The sequence below is a fragment of the Hydra viridissima genome, unplaced genomic scaffold (genome assembly GCF_058129835.1).
Source record: "Hydra viridissima isolate aposymbiotic clone 2 unplaced genomic scaffold, HvirCarnegie_v1 scaffold_3, whole genome shotgun sequence".
NCBI lineage: Eukaryota > Metazoa > Cnidaria > Hydrozoa > Anthoathecata > Hydridae > Hydra > Hydra viridissima.
This window is the reverse complement of record NW_028324302.1, coordinates 683435-690000: the sequence shown is the minus strand read 5'-3', so window position 1 is coordinate 690000 and position 6566 is coordinate 683435. Positions and strand designations below refer to the sequence as shown.

At 28.1% G+C, this 6566-nt stretch overlaps 2 long non-coding RNA genes across 2 annotated transcripts in view; both read left to right on the top strand.

Moving 5' to 3' along the window:
- Nucleotides 1–4075, top strand: part of LOC149890506 (uncharacterized) — a 6848-nt gene extending 2773 nt beyond the window's left edge. Inside the window, exons 2-3 of the long non-coding RNA XR_016451074.1 lie at nucleotides 3214–3384; nucleotides 3791–4075. This is a non-coding gene — a long non-coding RNA (uncharacterized LOC149890506). The remainder of the gene's footprint in view (nucleotides 1–3213; nucleotides 3385–3790) is intronic.
- Nucleotides 4076–4149: 74 nt separating this feature from the next.
- LOC149890505 (uncharacterized) lies at nucleotides 4150–6289 on the top strand. The gene is made up of 3 exons (XR_016451073.1): nucleotides 4150–4255; nucleotides 5943–6007; nucleotides 6111–6289. It is a non-coding gene; the product is annotated as an uncharacterized LOC149890505 (long non-coding RNA).
- The last annotated feature ends 277 nt before the right edge of the window (nucleotides 6290–6566 follow it).

Sequence of the window (6566 nt, the reverse complement as noted above, 5' to 3'; positions counted from 1 at the left end):
TATTATTATTATTATTATTATTATTATTATTATTATTACTATTATTATTATTATTATTATTATTATTATTGTTATTATTATTATTATTATTATTATTATTATTGTTATTATTGTTATTATTATTATTATTATTATTATTATTATTATTATTATTATTATTATTATTATTATTATTATTATTATTATTATTATTATTATTATTATTATTATTATTATTATTATTGTTATTATTATTATAATTATTTATTTTTTATTACTATACAACTTTAAAAAAAATGGTGCCATGTTTTTGAAAGGTGTGTAATGCGCAGAAGCTTTTTCGGAGTTACTTTATATATCACCTGTAGTTATTTTTTGAGGTAACAACACCAAATTTATTTCGTTCTACACTCATAAAAATGCAGATATTTAGGGGAACCCAGGGTAAGACGGGATACTTAAGCAACACAGTCAGATTGGGACACGAAGACACCTATATATTTCCCCCTACTTTACTGATCATGAAGCCATATGTATATCCTGTATGACTCCGTAGTAAACATAGTAATATATCATCCACCATGATGGCTAGCTTCAATATAGCAAAGGTCCTGAAAATCCCATCTTGCCCTAGGTATAGGGGTAAGATGGGATACCCATCCCATCTTACCCCATTCACCAGGGCACGATGGAGTGACACAGAAATCACATGAATAAAAATGATGCTAAATTACATTAAGTTAATAAAAGTGAAAAAAATTGAAATTAGTGCTAAATTTAATCTCTATTGGCATATAAAAGTATGCTACGTATAGGCACATTGCTATAACCTATTGCCCAGAAGGCAGAAAGTATTTATTTATTTAGCATATGCAAAAGAAAAAAGCACAGAAAGTGAATTTCAGAAAGTGGTAAACTATGTAAATATGTAGTGCATGGGGCAAGATGGAATACACTTATACCATCTTGCCCCAAAGGCCTTATACCATCTTGCCCCAACTGATGTGATGATAAGTTAGCAATGTTTTCAATAACAAATGCCGTTTAAGCTCGATTAATTTATTTCAAATTTAGCCATGTAAGTCAGCAGTAAAGTAACGAGTTGCAGGTTCAGTGAAAACTCACTTCTTTATATTTTATATATTTTTATCAGTTTCATCGCATTTTACATCAAACATCTAAAAATTAAACTTTTTCTAATATTTTTTCAATGTGTTTAAAACTTTCATTCTCGTTGTAGTCAAAACATTACATAATCAAAATTTCACAGTCTGGTACCTTGTCTTTTCCAAAACATGCAGCTGATATAGCGCAAATTCATAATCCTGTCTTGCCCCAGTATCCCGTCTTACCCCGGGTTCTCCTACATTGACAACAATGAGGCAATAAACATTTAGGTAATTAGTGTTTTTATTATTTTTATATTGTGTATTTGAATATATATCTTGTTCAAATCTCAATTTTGTTTATCTTTTAAAAATTATTAAAATGCTAATAACTAATCATGTTTTCAGTATAAAATATCAGCTGCTTTTGACATAGTTGTTCTCCTAAGAAACCAATTTTTATTTAAATCAATTAAAGAAAATTTGGGGCAATACTCGGTACAAACAAAACGTTTTTATTACCTAACTGTCACAAACTATATTAAGTATTTTAAATTTCTTAAATACAATAAACTTTGATAAATGTCTTTAAATTGATATATTTGTCTTAAATCATATTTTATTCATATAATTTCATGGTATAGGTTATTCAGTTTTTTTAAGCACTAAATCTTGTTTTAGTCAACTAAATTTAGTTACAGTAAAAAAGTTAGTTGACTAAATTTAGTTACAGTTTTATTTTGTTAAGTTAGTTACACGTATTAGTTATGGTCATAACACTAGATAGCATTAAAGTTTTTATTAAAAGTTTATTTTCAAGGGGGCACTTTGTTAGTTCACTTCGTTTAATGAGCAAGTTCAGTTTTGACGTGATTATGTGGTACTTTTTGGTCAAGGCAAAGTGCAGTATTTACCACCAGGTTTAAAAGGTTGTACCTGCTGGAGGATATTCCACGTAAGGATGGGCTCTGAACCTTTACTTTTAAATTCTCATACAAATTTCAAAAGTTCAGTTGAGTTGGTCTTAGCTTTATAACAAAAATAATTTTTATGCTTGTACCATCTTTCTTTAAAGGTTTTTCATTATGCCCAATATAATAATCCCCCTTTTCATGCTGATGAGTTTTTACATTTCAAATATTAATAAGGCATTTTCCATTTAGTGAGCATCAGTGGTTTGTCAACAATTGCGTGATTGGCTATTATTCGTTAGTAGTACTAGATAATATTCCATTGTTATGAGCAGTAATAATTTTTTTGATGCTTGGAAGGCAGCATTAACTTATCTTTATGTTGTTCATGTTATAGGTTTTGTGAAATTTAAGGTCTTTATTTATCAAGCGTTTATCAATTATATCCAGAATTATCTTTACTATGTTTGCTCTAAAGTTAATAGAATATGGAGGGTTAAACCAAATAACGCTTCGTTTTCAAGATCCTTCATCATGTTTTAGGGTTTTTTTATCAAAAGAAGTTTTGTCTTTAAATCCACAAGAATTGAGAGCGTTATTATAAAACAATGCGCCTCAATTAAAACTTTAATGCCATCATAGCAGACACGTCATTGTACTTTTTTCCGTACTTTTCTGACATTACGTTTTTTTCGATTAATAAAATTAAATGATGCTCTAGAGTGAAACTTTAAGTAAAGTTATAAAAACCTAACCTATTTGTTTAGTTTGTATAATAATAAATATTAATAATATTAATAATGATAATAATAATAATGATAATAATATTAATAATAATGATGCTGATAATAATAATGATAATAATAATAATAATAATGATAATAATAATAATGATAACAATAATAATGATAATAATGATAATGATAATAATAATGATGATAATAATAATGCTAATAATAATAAAGATAATAATAATAAAGATAATAATCCTAATGTATGTGCTAACTTTTATTATTGTATTCCTATAATGGGGTTTCTTGTGGCTAAACAGTAAATTTAATGAAAGATATTTTTACACTATTTAGGGGTTTTGAAATTGGATTTGATTTGCATCCTTATTTTTTTTGATTTGTAAATTGTTTTTTGACATTCCAAAAAAGGTTAAAGGAAACAAATGAAATTTATGATGGTTTTGTTTTAATTTTTTGTACCAAAAGTTGATGGTGAGTGGAATGACTGGGGAGAATTTACCTTGTGCTCCCAAACCTGTGGTAATGGAGTTAAGCATAGGTATAGAAATTGCAGCAATTCGAGTTACCATGGTTTAAATTGTTATGGAATAAATGAAGATTTTCAGCATGAATGTGAAACGAAAGCCTTATGACCTGGTAGGGTTTTTCATTCATTAATTTTTCAGATTATTTTCTGTTAAAGTATTCAGTTTACCAAAAGTAAACATATGCCTCTTTAAATTTTTATTGCCACTAATTCAAATTTGAAAGTATGTCATGTTTCATAACTAATGAGCAGAACTATATTTTTTTATTTGTACAAAATTAATGCCAATTGTCAAATGTTTTTCTTTTTATAGCTAAAAATGTTTAAAAAATAATATAACCCAAATTATTTTGATTGTTTCTTCACTTTATGCCAATACTGTACTATCTTACCAAGTTTGATTTATCAAAATTTAAAAACATATTTGTTTTAAATCTCTCTTCTTTTGACTATAATATTATTGCAGGCTAAAGCCTCATTTCTTATAATAGCTTTTAAACAGTATCTTTTTTTTAGCTACCGGTATTTGGTCAGATTGGTCTACATGGTCTTTATGTAGTCAACCGTGTGGTGATGGCAATCAATCGAGGTTTCAATCTTGCAAAAATTTACCATCACAATTTAATAGATTCATCTGTAAAGGTATCAGACAGGAAACTAAAAAATGTTTCTCAAGTGAATGCAAAAGTAATTTATTTATATTCACAGATAGAACTATTTAAAGATCCTTTGTCAGTGTTTAAAAATATACTTTTCATACAAAATAGACTTTAGATAGTTTTTAGGCATATAGTTGTTTGATTTGAGAGGGTATAATTATAATGCAAGAAATGTAGTTTTCCCGCTTTTTTCATTAATATTTTTGTTTTAGGAGTTGCCTTCGACATGTTTGTATCTTTAACCGATGAAGAATACATTGAACAATATTCAGACATAAGTAAAGAACCTTCAAGTTTATTAAGAGATAAAATTCGTGGCGAGGTAAGAGATTCTGTTTATATCTTGCTATGAGTTGATTCGAAAACTTATAAAATAACTTTTTTAAGCGATACCTAGGTGTATCTATTTGTTAAGTGAAATTTCAAAAATAGAACTAAAAGTTGTGTGAGATTTGTAACTTGTCTATTTTTTAGTTTTGTAGTGACACATAATTTGCTTTAAACTTTTTCATGGCACTGTATTTAATTATAAGGTTTAAGTGGTCTTTAAAAAAAAATTAAAACTAAGGAGTTAATCCATGACTATGTTATATGGAGCTTATAAATAGTAAATAATACTTTAAACGTGTTTTGGCTTACATAAGCAAGTCTCTTCACAAATAATCTCTCGGTTTAAAATTCTTTAATGAAGTTAGTGCACATTGATCCTTTGGACAACACTGGGGCCTGTATTAAAAAAGTAAGAGGCAGTGCTTAATCTGATTGATCTTTCGCTTTTTGAGTTATTGTGTTCTTGAGAGAGCTAATATTGGAAATCTTACGAATATAATTTTCCCAGTTTTAGATCTTACAAAATGCTTCGTATTTAAGCATACAATGTGGATAGTCTTTAATATTAAACTTTTTTAAATCATTTATACGTTTTGGTGTAGCTTCACACATTTAGCAGACCTGAGATGAATAAAAGACATTAGAGAGAGCTGTAGCCACGTTTCAATCAAAGGTGGTGCATTATATTAATTTTTTGATTGCTATCTTCCTCATCATAGGTGGTTATTTATCTTAAGTTAAATATTAGCTCAGTTTATGCACGCCATACAAAATAGATTTAACTATGATTTTTCTATTCTTCAAATAGTTCTCTCACCTAAAAACAGATGCAATATTTTCAAGAATTTATGATACCTCTATGCATGTATATCTATATGGCATTCTATAAATTTCTGTAAATGCACAAATCTATCGATTTCTGATAATACACAAAGATTTCCCGTCAAATCTTAACTTTAGTGTTTCTGTTCAATTACTAAGGTTTTCGGACATTTCAACAAAATAGTTTTGATCAATTTATTGATTGAAACTGTTTTTTTGAAGTAAACAATTCATGTGATCCAGTAGACTCTTAAGATTTACTTATGTACTGTAGCTGTATCCTGTTGCCTTTTTAACTTCCTACATTCATTTTTTGCCGACCTAGCAGTAATGAATGGGGTATAAAGACAACCTGTCTAAAGCTTTAGAACTTAGGATTTTTTTGACTATAAAGCTTTCAAAATTGTGAGATGAAGAGAGCTGCTGTTATAACTCTTTCCTTGCATCATTTTTCTCTTCTAAGGGTATAAATTGCAGTGCTAACTTTTGCATAGTTCTTTAGATCAAAAAGAGTAAAGCACACACAGCATATTGCAATTTATCTGCTCTTTTTTTTTGGGAATGCTTAATAAAGCACCCGTGCTTTTAACGCTATTTCTGTCATAAAATGACAGACTTTTATTGATTAGGATAGAGGTTCAAAAACTTTGGATGCTGATATTATAATGCTGTAAGCTTTTGCCAATATAAGAGTTTTCTCAACTTATTTCTAAAACTTTTTAAAATTTCCCATTTATTTTTATTCAGTTTAATCTTTTCTCGGAATCAAAACTGAAGTATATATTTGATTAGAAGTTAGTACCATTTTCAAAACTCTTTACAGAAAAAAAAATGCTAACTACATTTTAAATTTTTAGATAGAAAAACTTTATAAGAAACATGGTAAAAATACTCCGTTTCAGCTCTCCTTGCATTCAATAAGGTATAACTGTTCTTCTTTTAGTGTAATCTGTTTTGCAATCCTTGTTTTTTAACTGTAAAGATGGTATCTACTTCATAAACTAAAAGATGCGTATTATGTTTAGAAAAGATACGTTAGCAAAGACTGGCAATTAGATTTGGTTTAGAAAAGTTACGTTGACGACGACTGGCAGTTGGATATTCTCTTCGCGGCCCGAAGACAATCAGACGTAACACCAACTTTTAATATCAAAATCCACTTTCAGGCATTTTTTTAATAGATAATAGATTTACCATTTATGTGTATAAAGTTGGTTTTTCATTTCTAGACCCATAACTCTTGTTAATTAAAGACTGTTTATTGAGAGCTCAAAATTAAGTTTAAAGTGTGCTTTTTTATACAAAGAAAATTAACTTAGGTCAGCTCCAATATTTTATTTAAAAAAACTAAAAGAGATTTAAGAAATTGTTTTGTATTGCAATTGATCTGCTAGAGTGTATCATAGGTGTTGAAATAAAGGTGATTTGCTTTTTGTTTGGACAGCAAACTGGATACCGTAAAAATAGGTTTCTTTGCGTCA